Below are 21,298 nucleotides of genomic sequence, written 5' to 3' on the forward strand. Positions count from 1 at the left end.
CCCATTTTTTTCAAATATAAAAAACTACCAAAAAAAAAAAAAGATTCAGCATCCATCCCATTAGTGAAAAAACACGGCATCACCAAAAAATCTTCCCTGCAAAAGATAAAAATTCATCCTTTAAAGGGATAATGGAATAAATTAGAAAACAGAGAAACAATTGAAAGAATTAACAAGACCAAAACCTGGTCCTTTGAAAAGATTAACAAAATTGATAAACCATTGGCCAAACTGACAAAAGAAAAACAGGAGAAGAGGCAAATAACCCGAATAAGAAGTGAAATGGGCAATGTTAAAACAGACCCAACTGAAATTAAAAGAATCATGTCATATTACTATGAAAAATTATACTCTAACAAATTGGAAAGCCAAGAAGAAATGTATGAATTCCTAGAAACATCCTACTTACCTAAACTAACACAGTGGTAGAACAACTAAATAGACACATAACAAAAAAAAAAGAGATTGAAAAGGTAATCAAAAAACTCCCAATTAAAAAAACAGCCCTGGCCTGGAAGGCTTCACTGCAGAGTTCTACCAAAATTTCAGAGAAGAGTTAACACCACTACTACTAAAGGTTTTTCGGAGCATACAAGAGAACGGAACACTCCCAAACTCATTCTATGAAGCCAGCATATCCCTGATACCAAAACCAGGTAAAGACACCACAAGAAAAGAAAATTATAGACCTATATCCCACATGAATGTAGATGCAAAAATCCTCAACAAAATTCTGGCCAATAGAATTCAACAACATATCAAAAAAATAATTCATCATGACCAAGTGGGATTCATATCAGGTATGCAGGGATGGTTCAAGATTAGAAAAACAGTTAATGTAATCCATTATATAAATAAAACAAAAGACTAGAATCATAAGATTTTATCAATTGATGCCGAAAAGGCATATGACAAAGTTCAACACCAATCCATGGTAAAAACTCTCAGTAAAATAGAAATAGAAGGAAAATTCCTCAACATGATGAAGGGCATTTATATAAAGCCAACAGCCAACATCATTCTAGGTGGAAAGAGTCTGAAAGCATTCCCCTTGAGATTGGGAAGCAGAGAAGGATGTGCTTAATCACCACTCTTATTCAACACTGAGCTGGAGGTCCTAGCCAGAGCAATTAGGCTAGATAAAGAAATAAAGGGAATCCAGATTGCCAAGAAAGAAGTAAAAGTATCTCTATCTGCAGAGGACATGATCTTATACACAAAAACCCTAAGGACTTCTCAAGAAAACTACTGAATACTAATGAGTTCAGCAGAGGATCAGGATATGAGATAAACATACAGAAATCAGTTGGATTCCTCTACACCAAAAAAAAAGAACTTCAAAGCAGAAATCACCAAATCAATACCATTTACAGTAGCTCCCAAGAAGATAAAACACAAGAATAAATCTTACTAGAGATGTAAAAGACCTATACAAAGAAAAGTACAAGACACCACTGCAAGAAATCAAGAGACCTACATAAGTGGAAAAACATACCTCACTCATGGACAGGAAGACTTAACATTGTAAAAAAGCCTATTCTACCAAAAGTGATCTATAGATACAATGCAATTCAGATCCAAATTCCAACGACATTTTTTAATGAGATGGAGAAACAAATCACCAACTTCGTATGGAAGGGAAAGAGGCCCCAGATAAGTAAAGCAATATTGAAAAAGAACAAAATGGGAAGCCTCACTCTACCTGATTTTAGAACCTATTATACTGCCACAGTAGTCAAAACATCCTGGTACTGGTGCAACAATAGATTCATAGACCAATAGAAGAGAATTGAGAATTCAGACATAAATCCATCCACATATGAGCAGTTGATATTTGACAAAGGCCCAAAGAGAGTCTTTTTAACAAATGGTGCTGGCATAACTGGATATCCATCTGCAAAAAAAAATGAAACAATGAAACAAGACCCATACCTTACACCATGAACAAAAACTAACTCAAAATGAATCAAAGACCTAAACATAAAATCTAAAATGATAAAGATCATGGAAGAAAAAATAGGGACAACATTAGAAGCCCTAATACATGGCATAAACAGTATACAAAACATTACTAACAATGCAGAAGAAAAACTATATAACTGGAAGCTCCTAAAAATCAAACACCTATGCTCACCCAAAGACTTCACCAAAAGAGTAAAAAGATTTCCTACAGACTGGGAGAAAGTTTTTAGCTATGACATTTCCAGTCAGTATCTGATCTTTAAAATCTACGTGATACTGCAAAACTCAACTGCAAAAAGTCAAATAGCCCAATTAAAAAATGGACAAAAGATATGGACAGGCACTTCACTAAAGAAGTCATTCAAGTAGTTAACAGATACTTGAGGAAATTTTCACAATCAGTAGCCATTAGAGAAACACAAATCAAAACTACAATGAGATTCCATCTCACCCCAACAAGGCTAGCATTAATCCAAAAAATACATAATAATTAATGCTGGAGAGCTTGTGGAGAGACTGGAACACATACACTGCTGGTGGAAATGTAAAATGGTACAACCACTTTGGAAATCAATTTGGCACTTCCTTAAAAAGCTAGAAATAGAACTACCATAGAATCCAGCAATCCCACTCCTTGGAATATATCCTAGAGAAATAAGAGCCTTCACACAAACAGATATATGCACACCCATGTTTGTTGCAGCACTGTTTACAATAGCAAAAAGATGGAAGCAACCAAGGTGCCCATCGACAGATGAATGGATGAATAAATTGTGGTATACTCACACAATGGAATAATACACCTCGATAAAGAACAATGAGGAATCCGTGAAACATTTCATAACATGGAGGAATCTGGAAGGCATTATGCTGAGTGAAATTAGTCCATTGAAAAAGGACAAATATTGTATAAGAACAATAAGAACTCAAGAAATAGTTTAAACATAGAAGAAAATATTCTTTGATGGTTATGAGGGGGGAAGGAGGGAGGAAAGATGGGTATTCACTAATTAGGTAGTAATAAGAACTATTTTAGGTGAAGGGGAAGACAACGCACAATACAGAATATAGGTCAGCACAACTGGACCAAACAAAAAGCAAAGAAGTTTCCTGAATAAACCGAATGCTTTGAAGTCCAGAGTAGCAGGGGCGGGGGTTTGAGGTTCATGGTTTCAGGGCACATCTAAGTCAATTGGCATAATAAAATCTATTAAGAAAACATTCTGCATCCCACTGTGGAGAGTGGTGTCTGGGATCTTAAAACGCTACTAAAATGCATCAATGGGTCTCAACCCACCTGGAACAAAGGAGAATGAAGAACGCCAAAGGCACAAGGTAATTATGAGCCCAAGAGACAGAAAGGGCCACATTAACCAGAGACTACATCAGCCTGAGACCGGAAAAACTAGATGGTGTCCGGCTACAACAGATGACTGCCCTGACAGGAAACACAACTGAGAACCCCTGAGGGATCAGGAGAGCAGTGGGATGGATGCAGACCCCAAATTCTCATTAAAAAAACAGACTTAATGGCCTGACTGAGACTAGAAAGACCGCAGTGGTCATGGTCCTCAGACCTTCTGTTAGCCCAAGACAGGAACCATTCCGAAAGCCACCTCTTCAGACAGGGATTGGACTGGACAATGGGATACACAATGATAGTGGTGAAGAATGAGCTTCTCAGATCAAATAGAGACATGAGACTATGTTGGCATCTCCTGTTTGGAGGGGAGATGAGAGGACAGAAGCAGTCAGAAGCTGGCCAAATGGACACAAAAAGAGAGAGTGGAGGGAAGGAGTGGCCTGTCTCATTAGGGGGAGAGCAATTAGGAATATATAGCAAGGTGTATATAAATTTTTGTATGAAAGGCTGACTTGATTTGTAAACTTTCACTTAAAGCAAAATAGAAATTAAAAAAAAAAAGGATAATGGCCATTTTAAGGTATTAGTACATTCAGTTAAATTATTTGTACCTTCAAAATAACTTTAAAAATTATATAACCTCATGTTCTACAATTCTTCATCTTAAATTCTTCTGCTAACCCCCTGTTCTTAAGTAATACCTGTAATAGGTTCTGCAGGTACCCGAGCCCAATGCCTTTTACCAGTCCGTGTATTCGTTTCTCACTTTCTGTACGAGCTGCTGCTAACAGCTAAACAGCTGACATCTGCAACTTTCCGTTGGAATTACCAAGCCAACTTGCATCAAGGCCAGACAATTTTGCAACTGAATCCTGAGCGCACTACCAACATCCACTCCCATGAGTCCAGACAAGGCTAGGTTTTACCTAAGAACAATTTCTTGCTCAGTCCCTTGACTTTTCTTTACTGCTTCTTTTTCTCCTTTATAAGCACTTCCTGAGCAGCACTTCCTCAGTAAATAAGTGTACCCAAACCTCTCCCTCAGGGTCTGCTACTGGTAACCTATCTGAGACGATATATGAGTATTAAATTTATCTGTACAAAGCAATGGAAAATATTTCCTGTGCCAGCCTGAATGTCTGGGAATTGGATAACCCCATGCTGTTTTTAGAATTTGGGATTTTGTTCCAGCTATATGAGACACCAGACTGTGATCAATTAAGAATATAGCCATAGATATGGAATGGAGAAGAGGTAGATTCATGTCAAGCATTTATTAATTTTGGACTGCAAAATAAAATGTCAAATAAAATAAAATTTCATATCATTAAATGACATTCAGGATGGTAGGCAATCTGTCCTGAGTTTACTTTTTTTTTTGCTTCATTTTCTTCCTTGCCTTTAAGCTAAGTGTGAGAGAACAAAAAGAAATTCTTCACCATTCTCACCAAATATGCTACCCTTTTCCTGAAAGGCGCCATTACTTATATAAAACATTTATGACCATTTATTCTGACTTTTACATAAGGTCAAGATCAAATATTTCAGCTTGTATGAATTCATCTGTGGTAACTCAATGAAGTACTGAATTAAATATCTTATTAGATAGAAGGAAGGGCCCAAGTAAGGATTGGTGGAATGTAAGTAAGGTGATTCTCATTCTGGTTGATTACAGAAATTATTTGGGAATATTTTAAAAGACTAGTGTTTAGCCCTGTAGCACAATGGTTAAGAGCTTGGCTACTAACCAAAAGGTCAGCAGTTCAAATCCACCAACTGATCCTTGGAAACCTAAGGGGCAGTTCTACTCTGTCCTATAGGGTCGCTGTGAGTCGGAAAAGACTCAACAGCAATGGGTTTGGTTTTGGTTTTAGCTATCCTAAGCAAGTGTGTTTTTCTACCCATTAAAATAGATTCACTCTCCTAACAAATATTGATTAAGTAACTACTCTGTGACTATCATTGAATATTCAGCAGTGAAAAAAGGAAAAACCTTCTCCTCATCAGGGTTACGTTTACAAGTTAAATAAACTAAAAAAAAAAAAGCAAGAGAAAGAATGAACTTTTAGATAGGATGACGAGGGGAAGATTCACTGATAAAAATGACATGAATTAACTGAAATAAATGAAAAATTAAACAATGCAAGTATCTGAGAAACTAAATGAAAGAAATAAGAAAAAAAAAAAAAAGGGAGAAAGGGAAGAAGGAAAGGGAGAAAAACCTGGCCTCTGACAGCTTGGCCAACTGGCAGCTAAGTTCTAGGCCACAGTGTGACCAAATAAAAAAACAGTATTCATACATCAACAATAATCAGACTAGGCCACTTCATCATAGGACAAATACTAAGAGCATAATTACTATAATTACTAAATAAATATACATTTCCCTCTCTTGTCTACTATGAATGACTACAGCTCCTTTTCCTGCTTTCCTTTTTCTTTGTAAAATGTGTTAAGATACCCAATTATGAATTAGCTGAGCTTCCTAAAACCATTCATTTCAGAACAAAGCTACTTTTCTAAACCCTTCCGCATATGATTCTGGACAAGTTCAAATACGATAGCAAGACTCTATTCTGAGTCATTGAGTGTTTAAAGTTTTGGTTGGTAATACAGACTTTGAGAAATATTAAGTGAAAACACATGATTTGTGGGAGTCCATCTGGCCCCATCTCCCTTCTCTGTCTTACTGAGGTGCCCTTGGTTGTCGTGGTATGTGTTCTCCCTTACACATATGCAAGCTAATCAATCTAGCTGTTGTGATTCCTGGACAACCCTGTTGTGATTCCTGGAACATATAGTATCCACCCACTTTATGCTTCTTGAGTTCTCTGGGAGTACAATTTTCCTGCTGAAAGTATTTGCTTCCCGCCAGTGGGGACTTGTGTAACTGCAAAAGGTGAAAGAAACATCCGTTGAAACACAAGAGCTAGGATATTAGCCAAAACCAGAGGTGCCCATATACCCAAACGGAAGGTGCCCCACAATAATACCTGCTACCCAAGACCAAGACCAGTATGCCAGTAATAAGGCCTGAAAAATAGACATTAACAAAAGTCAGAGAGAAGGATTTTTAAGTTTAAAAACTGAATTGATAATAAAATAATACACACTTACAAAACATTGATAAAACTTTTGTAAGCTGCATTCCCCCTAATCCAACTAGTAAATTTTAAAAGATATTTTCAGGATTACAGGAGACATGCTATAACCAAATAATAATCATACAGTTTCCAAAGACAAAGAAGTCACCTGAATAGAGAGTCACAAAGGAGCAGAGTACTATATTTAAATTGCACCAAGAAAGGGAGATGAGTAACTTCACTTTTATCAGTAATGAAAGTAAATTCCATGGATAGGCTCACACGTAGGACATACCATTTTCTTTATCAGAAAAATTGAAAAGTGGCAAAAGGCTATAGCAGTTGGTTCTTCTTTTTGAGATGGTTACATATATTTATGTAATTCCATTCTGTTCAATCAAATATTTGGCTCACAATTGCCTATTATACATTTGTGTTAGTAGACAACAAGTATTCATTTATATCCACCAAAGTTGATAGAGGTTGAAATAGTGGTTATATGTGATGGGGATAGAGAGAGAGGTAATGAGTGACAAGGGACATGTAGGAGGTTTACAAGGCGCTGGTAATTTCTGTATCTTGATCACAGTAGTGGTTAGACTGTTGTATTCCCTTTATAAAATCAGAACAAAGTGTGCATTTAGATTTGTGTAATGTATGACGTATATTTATACTTTAACAATAATATTTCTCAAAAAAAGTTTAGGTAATCTTATTCCTGACATAGAAAATAGTATATTCATTGACAAAATTATAAAGAGGCATTAGCTTTTTTAGAAAACAAAGCAAACAAAAAAACAAATCTAAATAACAGGCATATAGGACATGATAGATGATGATGGTAGGGATAAACAGTCATACGTTATCAGGGGATGAGCTGGAAAAGGAAGTTGGAACCTGACTTTGAGAACCTTCTACAACTTGCTAAGCATTTTGAAGTTATCCAATAGGAATAACATATTTTTCACTAATTCTGACGTCCGTTTCCTCAGTTCTGCTCCTATGACTTTCTATTGAGTTGCCTAATTCTGAAATGTTATTGTTAATCTTCTGGATTTCTGTTTGCAGTCCCTCTATGGATTCTTGCGGCCTATTAAATTTGCCATTATGCTCTTCTCTAATCTTTTTAAGTTACTGTAATGCTTTGCCTGTGTGCTGTTTGGCTTATTCTGTATTTTGCCTGATCTCTTGAGAAATTCTGTATGTTAATCTTTTGTACACTACCCTTGATAATACCAGCAAATTCTCTTCATTCTTGACTCTTTGTTTGGGGCGCTTGTTGAAGCAATCATGGTCTGCCTCTTTATGGGATTTGATATTGACTTTTACTGTCTCTGAGCCATTAATAAGTTATTGTATTTATTTATTTTATGTTTGCTTAACATGTCCTAGCTCCTTGTTTTGTTTTGTTCTGATATGCCCAAATGGGCTGCTCAAGTGAGCTTCTGCGATTGTTGGTGCCTTTTAAGCTCTAATGTCCTATCATCAGATGGTTAGAGCTGTTACTAGGTATATGAGCCTAGGATTCCATTTACTTCTCTTGTATGGATTCAGCTCAGGTGTCCAGGTAGTCGGTCACAAAGCATGTGGTGCAGGCTCTCACCTACAGTCTTAGAGGAGCAGGGGTAATTGCTGTACAGGGTCAGGAGCTGAGCAACACATTGTCAGTGAGGAAAGCATGTCCCTGTTCCCTAGGGCACCTATGTGGGTGGGTTTTGCAACCAGACTATGGGTACCCAATGCTGTTGGTTATAAGGACTGGGAGGTGCCGCTTATCCTTGGGTCTCTGTCATGGGTGGCCAAGTGGCATAGGTGGAACTACCAGTTCTTAGGTCCCTGATGTGGGTAGGTGATGACCCTACTTAATAAGCAGAGTGGTGTCAAATATAACAAACCTGATCTTCTACCATATAGCTGAAACAGTTGAAATTAGACTTCAGGTATATACCCTGTTGCTCTGTACTAATGAGGGCCTACACTGTTGATATGGGTCCACACTAGTCTATGTGGGGGTGAAAGGCCTACGCAAAGGAGCTGTTTATTCCCTGAGTTCCCAGCTCAGGGGAGCTGGCCGACTATTTTTTCCCTGTTTGTTATTTTGTTCCTTCTCCAAAGCCAAGAGAATGGCTCAGAAAGTGCAACAGATCCTACTTCTAGCCCAGGGAAAGCAGCTATCACTGAGGCCAACTCAGAACCTGATGCAGAGGAGGGAGGCGTCAGGTAAGTGGAAGACTTTTTTCCCAAAGGGGTGTGTTTTGCTCCACATGGCAGAGTACACACAAGTACTTATGTTTTGCTGATTGTGCACCGCTTTTCACTGATTTTGGAGGTGTGAGTGGACTCGTCACCGCTTGGTCTCTCTCGATGTGGAAAATGCACCCTGAATGCTACTGCTTCCCTCACCATGCTTGTGCCAGTGGATCTGGCCTTCAGAGTGCCAGCTCCTGCCAGGTTAGGTCTGACAACTCCTCTCTGCTTCTGAACCATCTCTCCCTTCCCCTGCCACTCAGTCCGATGTCTCAACTTTGCCTTTGATGTTCAGGGCTCCAAGATTGTCATATATAATTGATTCACTTGTTCTTTTGGGTCTTTGTTTTATGAGGGACTACAGGAATTGCCTGACTACTCTGCCGTCTTGGCCTTGCTCCTCGCATTTGAAACATTTTGAAATTATTAACGAACTGTCAAGACATCTGATTATAGAAGCAGTTTGTCCTGCAGAACATGCATTTATTGCATCTTTGAATTCCATTAATCCATAATAATTTTATTTTTTATCATGTATCTTTTTTTCTATGTTTTTTTCAGATGTACTGGTATAAAGAACTGGTTAGCAAAACAAGAGGAATTCAAACATCTAATAATGATTGTCTCTGAAATTTTTCTATGCGAGAAATTCATTTGTTTAACAAATTTATTATTGAATGTATGATTGCTATTATCTTGGCCTTCTGCAAGAGACTGTTTATCTGGTGGTAAAAACTTTCTTGCATTTGTGAATCTTTAAGGAATAGTAACACATAAATATAAGTTGTGGCAAGTGCAATGAAACAAAATTACAGAGAGTTATGAGAAATTATGGTATTGTAATTTGTCCAATTTTTTACTATATCTTGCTTGATCATCTGTTACAATAAAAATTAAGCTGTGGTCCTAAATCTGTATGAAAAATGTTTAAAAAAATTAGAACCAAAATGAAAAAGTAGGAGTTAATGAAATACAAAATAGCAATATTGGAATAAAAAGCCATATTTTCTCTATTCTTCTCTTAGAATAAACACTTACTTGGTAGAAGAATTTGAAAAAGTTATTTAACACTTCAAGCTGTCATGGATTGAATTGTGTCCCCCAAAATGGACATCAACTTGGTTGGGCCATGATTCCCAATATTGTGTCATTGTCCTCCATTTTGTGATTATAGTTTTATGTTAAAGAGGGTTAGCCTGGGATTTTAACACCCTTACTAAAGTCACAGTCCTAATCCAATGTAAAGTAAGTTTCCCTGGGATGTGGCCTACACCACCTTTTATCTTACAAGAGATAAAAGGAAAGGGAATTGAGTAGAGGGGGGTACTTCATACCATCAAGAAAGCAGAGCCAGAAGCAGAGTACATCCCTTGGACCTGGGGTTTCTTCTTGGAGAAGCTCCTAGTCCAGCGAAAGATTGATGGGAAGATGCTTTCTCCAGAGTTGACACAGAGAGAAAGCCTTCCCCTGGAGCTGACACCTTGAATTTGGATTTCCAGGCTACTAGACTGTGAGAAAATAAATTTCTCATTGTTAGTACTTGTGATATTTCTGTTATAGCAGCATTAGATGACTAAGACATGAGCTTTAATTTTTTAATCTGTAAAATGGAAATACATAGCTTTCTGTGAAATTCACATGTAGTTGAGGATAATCAAGTAATGTATGTATAAGCTCTCCGTATACTTTAAAGCATTAAACAAGTATAAGATGTTATTATTAAAACTACTTAAAAGTCTCTTTTTTTTCCTTCAGAAATGCAACGTGCACTTTATAGCTCTCCTGAAGCCTTATTCACGTGATAGAAGTCTGCCTCTTCTAGTATACCATTTATTTTCACATACGATACTGTAGGTTTTAACAACTGCAAATTACACTATCACCAATATCACTACCAGTTGTACACATTTATCCTGATACACAAAAGTTATTTTCAATTTTCCTTTTAACTCAGATATTCTCTGAAACCGATAATGTTCAAAGGCTCATGATAATATTACTGTCGACACTGAATTGTCAGATAAATGGCATGTCAGGTTTCATTTATAATCGTGAATGTCTGGCAAAGAGTGACAGCTGCACAGAGCTTATAATTTTGTGTCATATTATCTCAATGAATGGAGCAATTTCCATAGGAAAATGCATGTGAAATTAAGTCTTGAAGATTTAGACAATGCTTTCCTTGATTTAAAATAAAACTAAGTTATAAAAGGATAAGTTTAATAATTCTGACACTGTGTTTGAAGAAACAGGGAATGGACAATTTACCACAATTCTGAGGAACTGTTGGCAATCATTTTTCTTATGTTAGAATTTTAAACCAAAACCAAACCCTTTGCCAACACATTGATTCCAACTCATAGAGGCCCTATAGGACAAAGTAGAACTGCCTCATAGAGTTTCTAAGGAGCTCCTGGTGGGTTCGAACTGCCAACCTTTTGATTAGCAGCCCTAGCTCTTAACCGCTAAGCTACCAGGGTTTCCATGGTAGAGTATTAGATAATAAAAATATATTTGAACAATGATCCAGTCTAAATGATATTCTGGAATCCACATAATGGTACTATTACGATAAAATGTCTTTTAATATTGGTCAAAAAAATTTAAAAAAGATTTCCACATTAATAATTTTACTTCACTTTATTTTAGATTTTTCTTGTTTCTATTATGGACACATGCAGGCTCTAGAAAGCGGTTTATTTCCTCTTGAGATTTTATTCAAACAATTTTCTAAACCGATACCAGGGGGTAATGGTACTGAGTTGTATTAATGTGGCTCAAAAACAAACAAAAACATAGTTATTTAAGATAAATTGTATCTAATTCTGCTGAATAGATGGGTAATAGTTAACGGACATTCCTATAGAGTGACAAACACATTTTACAGAGCTGGAGGAAAGGTAGCCTAGATTAAGCATTTGTTCATAGTAAGAAAAACATGAAATTTAAAAACATCTCTTCTTTTGAATCACTGATTAGTTTGAGGCCTGAAGTAGTTGACCTTTCATGATCATAAAGCTTAATTTGTTTTTAGAAATGGAAATATAGACCTTGAACTGGGTACAGCTTAGAATAAAAGACAAATTTCTGAATTTCAGGAGAGCAGCCTGAAAGACAAAGAGTGAAGGCCTGCATATCTCTGGAAAAAAACGGGAGAGGGGAGGAGGACAGACCCGAGAAGGCTTCAGCTACAAGAAAGCACGTACTTTGTCTGTAGAGCAAGTTAATTTGTAAAGCATTTTGGGTTTGAGAGCTCAGGAGTAACAAAGTATTTTCAAGAAAATAGGCGTATGGTATGTTAGTGGTCTATCGTTTTGTGATTCTATAAAATTTGTCCATTTTCATAAACTTTCACTAACATTTTCTGCAAACAATCCTTCCTGACTCTAAAATAATTTTTAGAAATCCAGAAAACTACTCTCTTCCCTATTTGTAAGCTAATCTACAAATGTCAAAATATTTGTACCAGCTCCAAGGGGGAAGACCGGTGAGAGAGGAATTCTGGGAAAGTATAACATCAAAAGAAGAGGTAGTAAGGAGAACTGTAGTTAAGTCCCTGAGACACTCAGAGTTTGGAAGCAATTTTGCCATGAGTGGAAACCTACTTGCTGGTTATAGGTTTCTTTTCTTTCTTTTTTCTTTTGGTTTATGGGGTAGATAATACATAAATCAGAAAATCAATCAGTTAGATCAATAGATAATCAGTAGATAAATCCTAAAATAGTAATTTCTTCATAATATTTGGAGTATCTGGAGTCATTTGGATAGCTTAGTCTACATAAGTAAAAGATGATTCGAAGATAGCCACATACAGCTGTTGTATGTGTTTTTCTGAACATATTCTGGATTTTTTCTAAAAATATGTTTCTTAGAATAAGTGTAAGAATATGGATTAACCATGACTTAAATCTTCATGTTATATTTATATGATCATATATTTTAAAGTAAGAATTAGGAGAGCAAAAGAATCCAAGGATGCATATTAAACTTTCTATATTTTTGAAAGCTCCTTAACTGAAATTTTCTGTAAATTATTTTCTAATAAAACCCTTTTGCATGCAGACACCTCTGATTCTTGAATAGCATTTCTGAACCTCATTCAGTCTGCTCCAGTCAGTCAAGGTAGGTAACCAGACTGGGGCAACAATTAATGATTTATTAAATCCAGTACTGCTTATAGGGCGTATCATTTTCTGGTCTCTTGGAGGCTGTTCTCGCCATAAATAGGCAAGGAACAAAATTCCTTTTGTAACTGAAGTTCTCAAAATAAGATGAAACAAAATCCCCAAAGAACATGGACAGTATATATGTGTCATTTCTTCTTCCACAGTTCTCATTTTCCTCTAAAATTCATCTATTGGACAATATATAGAGCGCCTTGTTTAAATGCTGACTCAACATTACATGGATAAATAATGCTGGACAGTACTGTCTGCAGTAAACAGTAAAAAAAGAAAAAGGAAACTGTTTTTTAATACAAAAACAAGGACATTGTAATACTGAAGTGAGCCATGTAAAAAAGCTAACCTATTCGAGCTGCTCTTAGCTATATGATATTTTCTTAATTTTGTCAGCAGAAGATCGGATGATCTACCTGTAAAGCTGGCAATTCTATGTTCTGTCCTTTAGGTGTCAGGTTTGCTATTCAGCCTTATTTAATTCTGTTGTAGTCATTTAAATTTTATATTGAGAAGAAGTTGATACATTGTCCGTTTCCTTTTGCTCTACAATAATGAGGGAAGCAAACACATCCTCTTAAAATGCCTATTTATCTTTTCAGTGAGTGCTGCTGAGTTAATAAGATATCCTATGTGAGAAAAAAAAATCTTCCTACACCTTATACTGTATAGAAAAATCAATTCCAGGTAGATTGCAGATATAAGTGTTAAGATACATGGTGTCTGGAGTGGGGGGAAGCATCTTCTTCACCATAAATTAAGCAAATATGGTTTTTTCACAAACAGCAAATTATTCTCACCAAAAGCTTAAACAATTTTCAAATTAAAAAATTTGTGTATGTATATACAGGCATTAATGGAGCCTTGGTGGCACAGTGGTTAAGAGCTATGATTGCTAACCGAAAGGTCTGCAGTTCAAATCCACCAGGCGATCCTTGGAAACCCTGTGGAGCAGATCTATTCTGTCCTGTAGGATCGATATGAGTCAGAATTGACTCCACGGCAATGGGTCATAGACATTAATAACTTCTGTTCATTATAAGACATTATTAAAGAGTGAAAAGTCAATGTACTAAATAGGAGATAATATTTTGATACATATATTTGACAAAACACTTATATCTGGTGTGTCCCTGGGTGGCACAAATGGTTAAGTGCTTGACTACAAGCCTAAATTTAGCAGTTCGAACCCAACCAGAGGCACCTAGGAATACAGACCTGGCAATCTGCTTCCTAAAGGTCACAAACTTGAAACCTTGATGGAGCAGTTCTACTCTGCACACATGGGGTTGTCTTGAGTCAGAATCAACTAGACAACAACTAATAACAAATATATACATATATATGTATATGAATGACGACAACATTGTAGAGTATGGGGGGGAGGAGTCTTTCTTGACCAGACACTTCACTAAAGAAGGTAACGAAAGGGCCAAAGCAAATTTGAAAAGTGGCTCAAATTCATTTGTTACCAGGGAAATAGAAATTAAAACCATAATGTGATATAAATGCACATCTACCAGAATGACTTAAAAAAAAGATGGTGTAGTGGCTGTCATAGTATTCTGCCCAAAGAGGTCCTCAAGGAATGAAGTACTCTGAAAATTCTCAGTCACCTAGTCCAAGCTTAAGCCCCATTCTCAGTGACAACATGCACATAATAACTGGTTGATGCTGAAGCATAAAGGCCTGATTCCTCCGTCAAACTGGGAAAATTCTGAAGAGGCATCTTTGTTCCAGAGCTCCCCATAGCATTAACTGAGGTCTTTGTCGTGATTGCATAAAAATTCGCTTAACCTTCTGACTAATTCAGCTTTCTGCCCTATCCAGTAGGTGTGGATTCTTAAAAAAAAAAAAAAAAATCCCCATCAGATTTTCTGCATTTCCTGCATGTATTCTATTTCTTGGGGAAATTTGACTGGTGATGGTGTCAGAAGTATTCTGGGAAACTAGACTCTAAAATGGGCTTTTTGATCTCAATCAACTGTTCTTACTGACAACAAGATTCCTATAACTGATATCAGGTAGAGCATATATGGCCCTGGTTTACAAGAGCATTGCAGCTATTTACATTTGCACTGGGATGGTCATCTTGTATATGGTAATTAGAATGGTATACCGTCAAAAGGGAAAGCAGGAGCAGATAAAATTTATCAGGCATTTGAGAAATATTGGGAAAATAGCAACTACAATGCTTTGGGGAAAGACAATGAGAGACTGACAATGAGATTTTCATTTCCTGCAGTTGAAGGGAAGACAATGCTGAGGATCAGGGCAATAGCTTACTTATAAGAGTATCAGACTCCAGAGCTGGTTGAATTCTTAAACTGAACCGTTCCCAGTATGCCAAATTCAGGGTCCTAACTGAGAAAGAGTGGGATCTTTAAATATAAAATGGGGCATATAAGCCAATATACTCAAAGATCATGAATTCCCAGATATTCCCAAACCCTTTGTGTGTGCCAAAATGGTCAATTACTCTCAAATAAATTCCAGTGTTTCCTACTTACTTGAAGATGATTCAGAGAGCTTTGTCTTAACAAGACAATCTATAACTCTTCATAATCCACATGTACTTTTCATCCTGGACACCAGACAAAAAACCAAGGTTTAAGTCAAAATTTAACTGAGCCCTGTGTAGGGTCTTCTAAGAGGAAAGGGACTATACCACAACACAGAACCGAGCTGACAAATATTTGCAGGAACTACGAGAGTATGTTTGGGGCTATTTCCTGAAAGTAGTGATAAAGGAGAACAGAACCTAATGTTGGGCAAGAGAGATTTTATTCATGTGGGAGTACTCCCCATAATATAAAATTTCACATATGGCAAGAATCGTGGCTTATTTACTGCATAGATGGCTATTGCAAGCTTGGAGAATTTATTTTCTTTCTCACAATTCTTTGCTCTTTGGATTTAGAAGGCTAGCCTCTTAGAGGTATAATGTTTTCACTGGAAGGCATAGCAAAAAATCAAATTAAATTTCATGCTTTGCTGCCACTCAATCAAATCAGGATCTAGGTTCCAAGGTACTAGAATAGGAAAGGAGAAAAGTTTTCATCCTGGACTGGAAAATTGGTCCTGGTCATGAGGATAATATAGGAATGATATTACTTTTTTTTTTTTTATTACTTAATGGGCAAGGGAAGAATCTATTTAATACCAAGTAATATCTTTTGGTAATTTTTTGCCAAGTATTCATGGTAAATGGACAAGTGCAGAAGCCACAGTCCAACAAAGACATGGTGACCTAGTGTTCAAACACTTCAGAGATGAGATTCTGGAATAACCAGTAGTTAATTCACCTAGATCAGCAGAAGTACTAGCCAAAGGTCAGTGGAATCTAGACCGAGTGGTAGAGGAAGTAGAAAATGAGCATCATTTATAACATTGAAATGCTTGCAATGACATTAACTTAAGGCCATCCCACTCATTCTTCTTGCAAGAGTCTCCTAGGAAAAGTGGCACAATAGGGTTCTGGAGAAGAAGTTCCTAGAACTTTCGCTTTGAAACTACTGGATTTCAGCAGCAATTTGGGCAAGACAAGGGGTGGAGTTTGGATGAGATGATGTGCCGCCCTGATGCTGCCCCCACTTCTAGTTGCTGTGTTTGACCAGCAACTCATAGCTACCTGGGATTGTTTTTTTCTCAAGAAATCCACCTAGTCCAAGGGTCTTATGGGTCTTCATGGCTACAGAGCTCCCCTTTACGATTGGCTGAGACCTTTGCTAACCTGAAGAGAAGTTCAACTTCTCTCTTTGCCCAATCCTGCTTTCATCCCTCCCCTATAGTTGTTGATTTTATGAGCTCCTACTCACAAATCTCCATCTTAGAATCTGTTTTCCAAGGAACTCAAGCTACAATATACAAAAAGAACAAGTTTTGACAATGATTTGGAACAACTAAAAGCTTCATATGCCTTGCTAAAAGTGCAAATTTGAAAAACTGTTCATTACACCTAAAATTGAACATATGCTACCATATGACTCAGAATTCATTCCTAGATATATATCGTACAGAAATGCACATGCATTACACATGCTTACCAAAAGACCTTTATAAGAATGCTCATAGCATGTTTTATATATTAGGCTCAAATTGAAAACTAGCCAAATAACCATGTATGGTATAATAGATAAATAAATGATTGCATATTCACAAATTAGATACTATACAGCAATAAAAATGAATAAGCTACAATTATCACAATGATGTGGATTGCTCTCACAAACAAAAATGATACCAGAAACACAGAGTAGATAGAATATTTCCATTTATGTAAAGTACACAAATCAAAAATAAAAGTAAAATGGACCTACACTGTTAGAAATTGGGTATTGATTATATTTAGGAATCTACGAATAGAATGAAGTATAAAAGGATATTCCAGGGTGCTGGTAAGAGTTTACTGTTGATCTGGGTGCAGATTACATGATGATTTGTAAAAATTCACAAATGTATACCATTGTCTATATATATTTCAGTAAAGAATTTTAAACATAATCCGTTCTTATTTTTGCCATGATTACTTTTTAATTTACTAGTTATATTTAATGTGACCAAAACAATTCTTTTCAACTCTTAATTTTAAAAGTTTAACTAGAAATCCTCTTTATAAGATTAAGAGGCTAATACATTAACAAAAGCAGATACTAAAAATCTGGTTTTTTTTTTTTTTTTTACTTTATTTCATATTTTCCGTTATTCCCTTCAAAAATTGCTACATGTCAATACCAGTTGTAAATATCAAGGGCCTAAAATGTGGTGTGGTCTTTTGGTATCTGTTCATATGCCTGAAATGATTATTTCTAGCCCCTAACTCCTAGTTACTATGCTATTGTTTCTTTGAGATTTAGTTTTAATATACCATCTATTCCATGGAGTCATATTTATTAATTTAAGAAAAATGTATTTTTCTATGAGCTATCATAGTTTATAATTTCCTTACATATAACTTATGCTCTTAAATTATAAACTTGCATATATCTTATATTTTCTCAGAGTCCATTTTTTTTAGGAGAAAGAATAACTTTCCACCTTTGTAAGGTCTGAAGAAGGAGCCCTGGTGGGGCAGTGATGAAAAGCAGCTAGGTTATTAACTGAAAGGTCAGAGTTCAAACCCACCAGCTGTTCTGTGGGAGAAAGATGTGGCAGTGTGCTTCTGTAAAGATTACAGCCTTGGAAACCTTATTGGGTGGTTCTACATTGTACTATAGGGCTGCTATGAGTCAGAATAAACTCGACGGCAATGGGTTTGGTTTTTTTTTTTTTTAGGTCTAAAGAACCTGGAACAATGTTAAAAATCATGCAGAAAAACTTTTTGAAAATTTGACATATCCCTAAATAAATTTCTAAATAAATGTGTTTTCTTTTCAATCAGGCAGATAATCAACTGTTAACACCATTTTATAGATGGAGTTGAAAAAACTATGTCAATTACATCGTTTTGTTTTGATTTAAAATGTTCAAATTCAAAGAAACAGGTACATAAAATGAAATGGTTCCATTAAAAAAAAAATGTGGTGATGTTGCAAGAAAGCAGTAATAATATAGGCTGGAAAAATACCAAGCTTTGCTTTGTATTTGTTAACATTTGGAACAACTTATCTATAATAATTTAGAAGGTAAAGAATGTATTAAATGACCTTATGGCAACAGTTGAAACATTAGAAAAGAGAATGCTGGTAGTGTGAGTTTGAGGCCATGGCTGGGTTTCATAGGAACTACAAGAAATAGATTAAAAAAAAAAACCAGAAAACCAAACCCAATGCATGTCATTCTCCCTTATGAGAAATAGGTAAGCTCAGAAAAACTGGACTGGTTTGTGAACAGAGTTGAAACGGAATACAAAAAATTTAAAATTCCACAATTTGGAATATTAGAAAATGCAACTATATCTCATCTCCTACCAGTAAAAGATAAAATTTAGAACTATATTATGTGCCAAAGAAACAATTTAAAATTATTCTAGAGCCAAAAAGCAAATGAAAGGTGTAACACATTTTTCAATTTCTTAAAATGACTTAGGAAATATTTCTTTTGGACAAAATAGATCTGTGTAGAAATAGTAAGGACATGAAAATGTTAAAATAAAACAGATGTGCCTCAAATTAATGGGTAGGTGAGGCACATCACAAAAAAGTAGTATAGGTGTAGCCATCGGCACATAGAACTAAATTGACTAAAACAGATAAAATTCCAAATAAATTTCAGAGAGTTGCACTACCAAAACGTTGCCTGACTTTTCTAAAAATACTGTGACTCTTCAAGACTAAAAATGATGTTTGGACATCCATCTTCTATGAGCAGAAATCAAGCTGAGATATCTGTGGCATTTTCTCACAATTTCCATTGCAGTTTTCAAATGAGGCTAAATAATTCAGTGAACAAGGAAGCACTGTCAAGAAGGAGAAAGAAAAACCATGGAAAAATAAGATTGGGGAGCAATTCTTTGGGAGGAAAAATGTGATCTCATTAAGAACCGTTCCTAACCCTGACAGGAAGGTACCTTCCTATGTCAACAAGGGGCTCAGTGGAATGTAAAAATTACTACATTTACAACGGAACAGTAAATGGTGTGTATTGTTGTTGTTGTTAGGTGCCGTCAAATCAGTTCTGACTCACAGCGACCCTATGCACAACAGAATGAAACACTGCCCGGTCCTGCACCATCCTTATAATTGTTGTTATGCTTGAGCTCATTGTTGCACCCACTGTGTCAATCCACCTCATTGATGGTCTTCCTCTTTTCTGCTGACCCTGTACTTTACAAAGTATGATGTCCTTCTCCAGGGACTGATCCCTCCTGACAACATTCCCAAAGTATGTAAGACGCAGTCTCACCATCTGTGCTTCCAAGGACCATTCTGATCGTACTCTTTTCAAGATAGATTTGTTCGTTCTTTTGGCAGTCCATGGTATATTCAATATTCTTCGCCAACACCACAACTCAAAGGCATCAATTCTCCTTCAATCTTGCTTATTCATTGTCCAGCTTTCACGTGCATATTATGCCACTGAAAATACCATGGCTTGGGTCAGGTGTACCTTAGTCTTCAGGGTGACATCTTTGCTCTTTGACTCTTTGAAGAGGTCCTTTGCAGCAGATTTGCCCAATGCAACGCGTCTTTTGATTTCTTGACTGCTGCTTCCACGACTGTTGATTGGGGATCCAAGTAAAATGAAATCCTTGACAACTTCAATCTTTTCTCCATTTAAGATGATGCTGCTCATTGGTCCAGTTGTGAGGATTTTTGTTGAGGTGTAATCCATACTGAAGGCTGTGGTCTTTGATCTTCATTAGTAAGTGCTTCAAGTCCTCTTCACTTTCAACAAGCAAGGTTTTTTCATATGCATAATGCAGGTTGTTAATGAGTCTTCCTCCAATCCTGATGCCCCATTCTTCTTCATATAGTCCAGCATCTCTGATTATTTGCTTTGCATACAGATTGAATGGGTATGGTGTAAGGATACAACCCTGATGCATAACTTTCCTGACTTTAAACCAGTCAGTATCCCCTTGTTCTGTCTGAACAACTGCCTCGATCTATGTGAAGTTTCCTCATGAGCGCAGTTAAGTGTTCTGAAATTCCCATTCTTCTCAATGTTATCCATAATTTGTTATGATCCACACAGTTGAATGCCTTTGCGTAGTCAATAAAACACAGGTAGACATCTTTCTGGTATTCTCTGCTTTCAGCCAGGATCCATTTGACATCAGCAATGATATCCCTGGTTCCACGTCCTCTTCTGAAACTAGCCTGAATTTTTGGAAGTTCCCTGTCAATATACTGCTGCAGCCATTTTTGAATGATCTTCAGCAAAATTTTGCTTGCATGTGATATTAATGATATTGTTCTATAATAAATGGTGTGTACTCCCATTCTACTCTTTTCTAAAAATGAGAATTAGTTGTAGTTGTTGCATCCCTCTTCTATCACTGTAATTTTATGGAAGGAATGGGGTCTTTTGGATGCCTTCCTTGTAAGTATATTTATCATGTAAAAGCAGAAAAGTAAAGTGAATATTTGTGCCTGATGGGAGGACTGTGATAGAGTCCATTATTGTTCCAAATCATTTGTATTTGACACCTGTGAAGTGTAAGTATTCTCTCCTGCCCCATTTAACATAAGCTTTTTTTTTATGTGATTTGCTTTAACCAATGGAACTTGAGCAGAAATGAAATATGGAAGTATGACACATAGGAAATTGTTCTTTAAATTCATTTATTTCACCCATGTTTTACTTTTTTTTCAGCCACTAGAGTATAATGTCCCAATAGTGCCTACTTCTCCAGCTTGGGCCCTGGAGTGGGTGAAAAATGGGCAACAGAGCTGCAACCAGCCCAAAATCCACATGGGAAATTATTGAGGAGTAATTTTTTATTGTGTTTGTTACCATAGAGTAACTGAGAGAAAGCTGACAAATGCATATACTAGCTTAGAAAATTGAGATCTTCCATTTAA

Source organism: Loxodonta africana, chromosome 20, assembly GCF_030014295.1.
Source record: "Loxodonta africana isolate mLoxAfr1 chromosome 20, mLoxAfr1.hap2, whole genome shotgun sequence".
Classification (NCBI taxonomy): domain Eukaryota; kingdom Metazoa; phylum Chordata; class Mammalia; order Proboscidea; family Elephantidae; genus Loxodonta; species Loxodonta africana.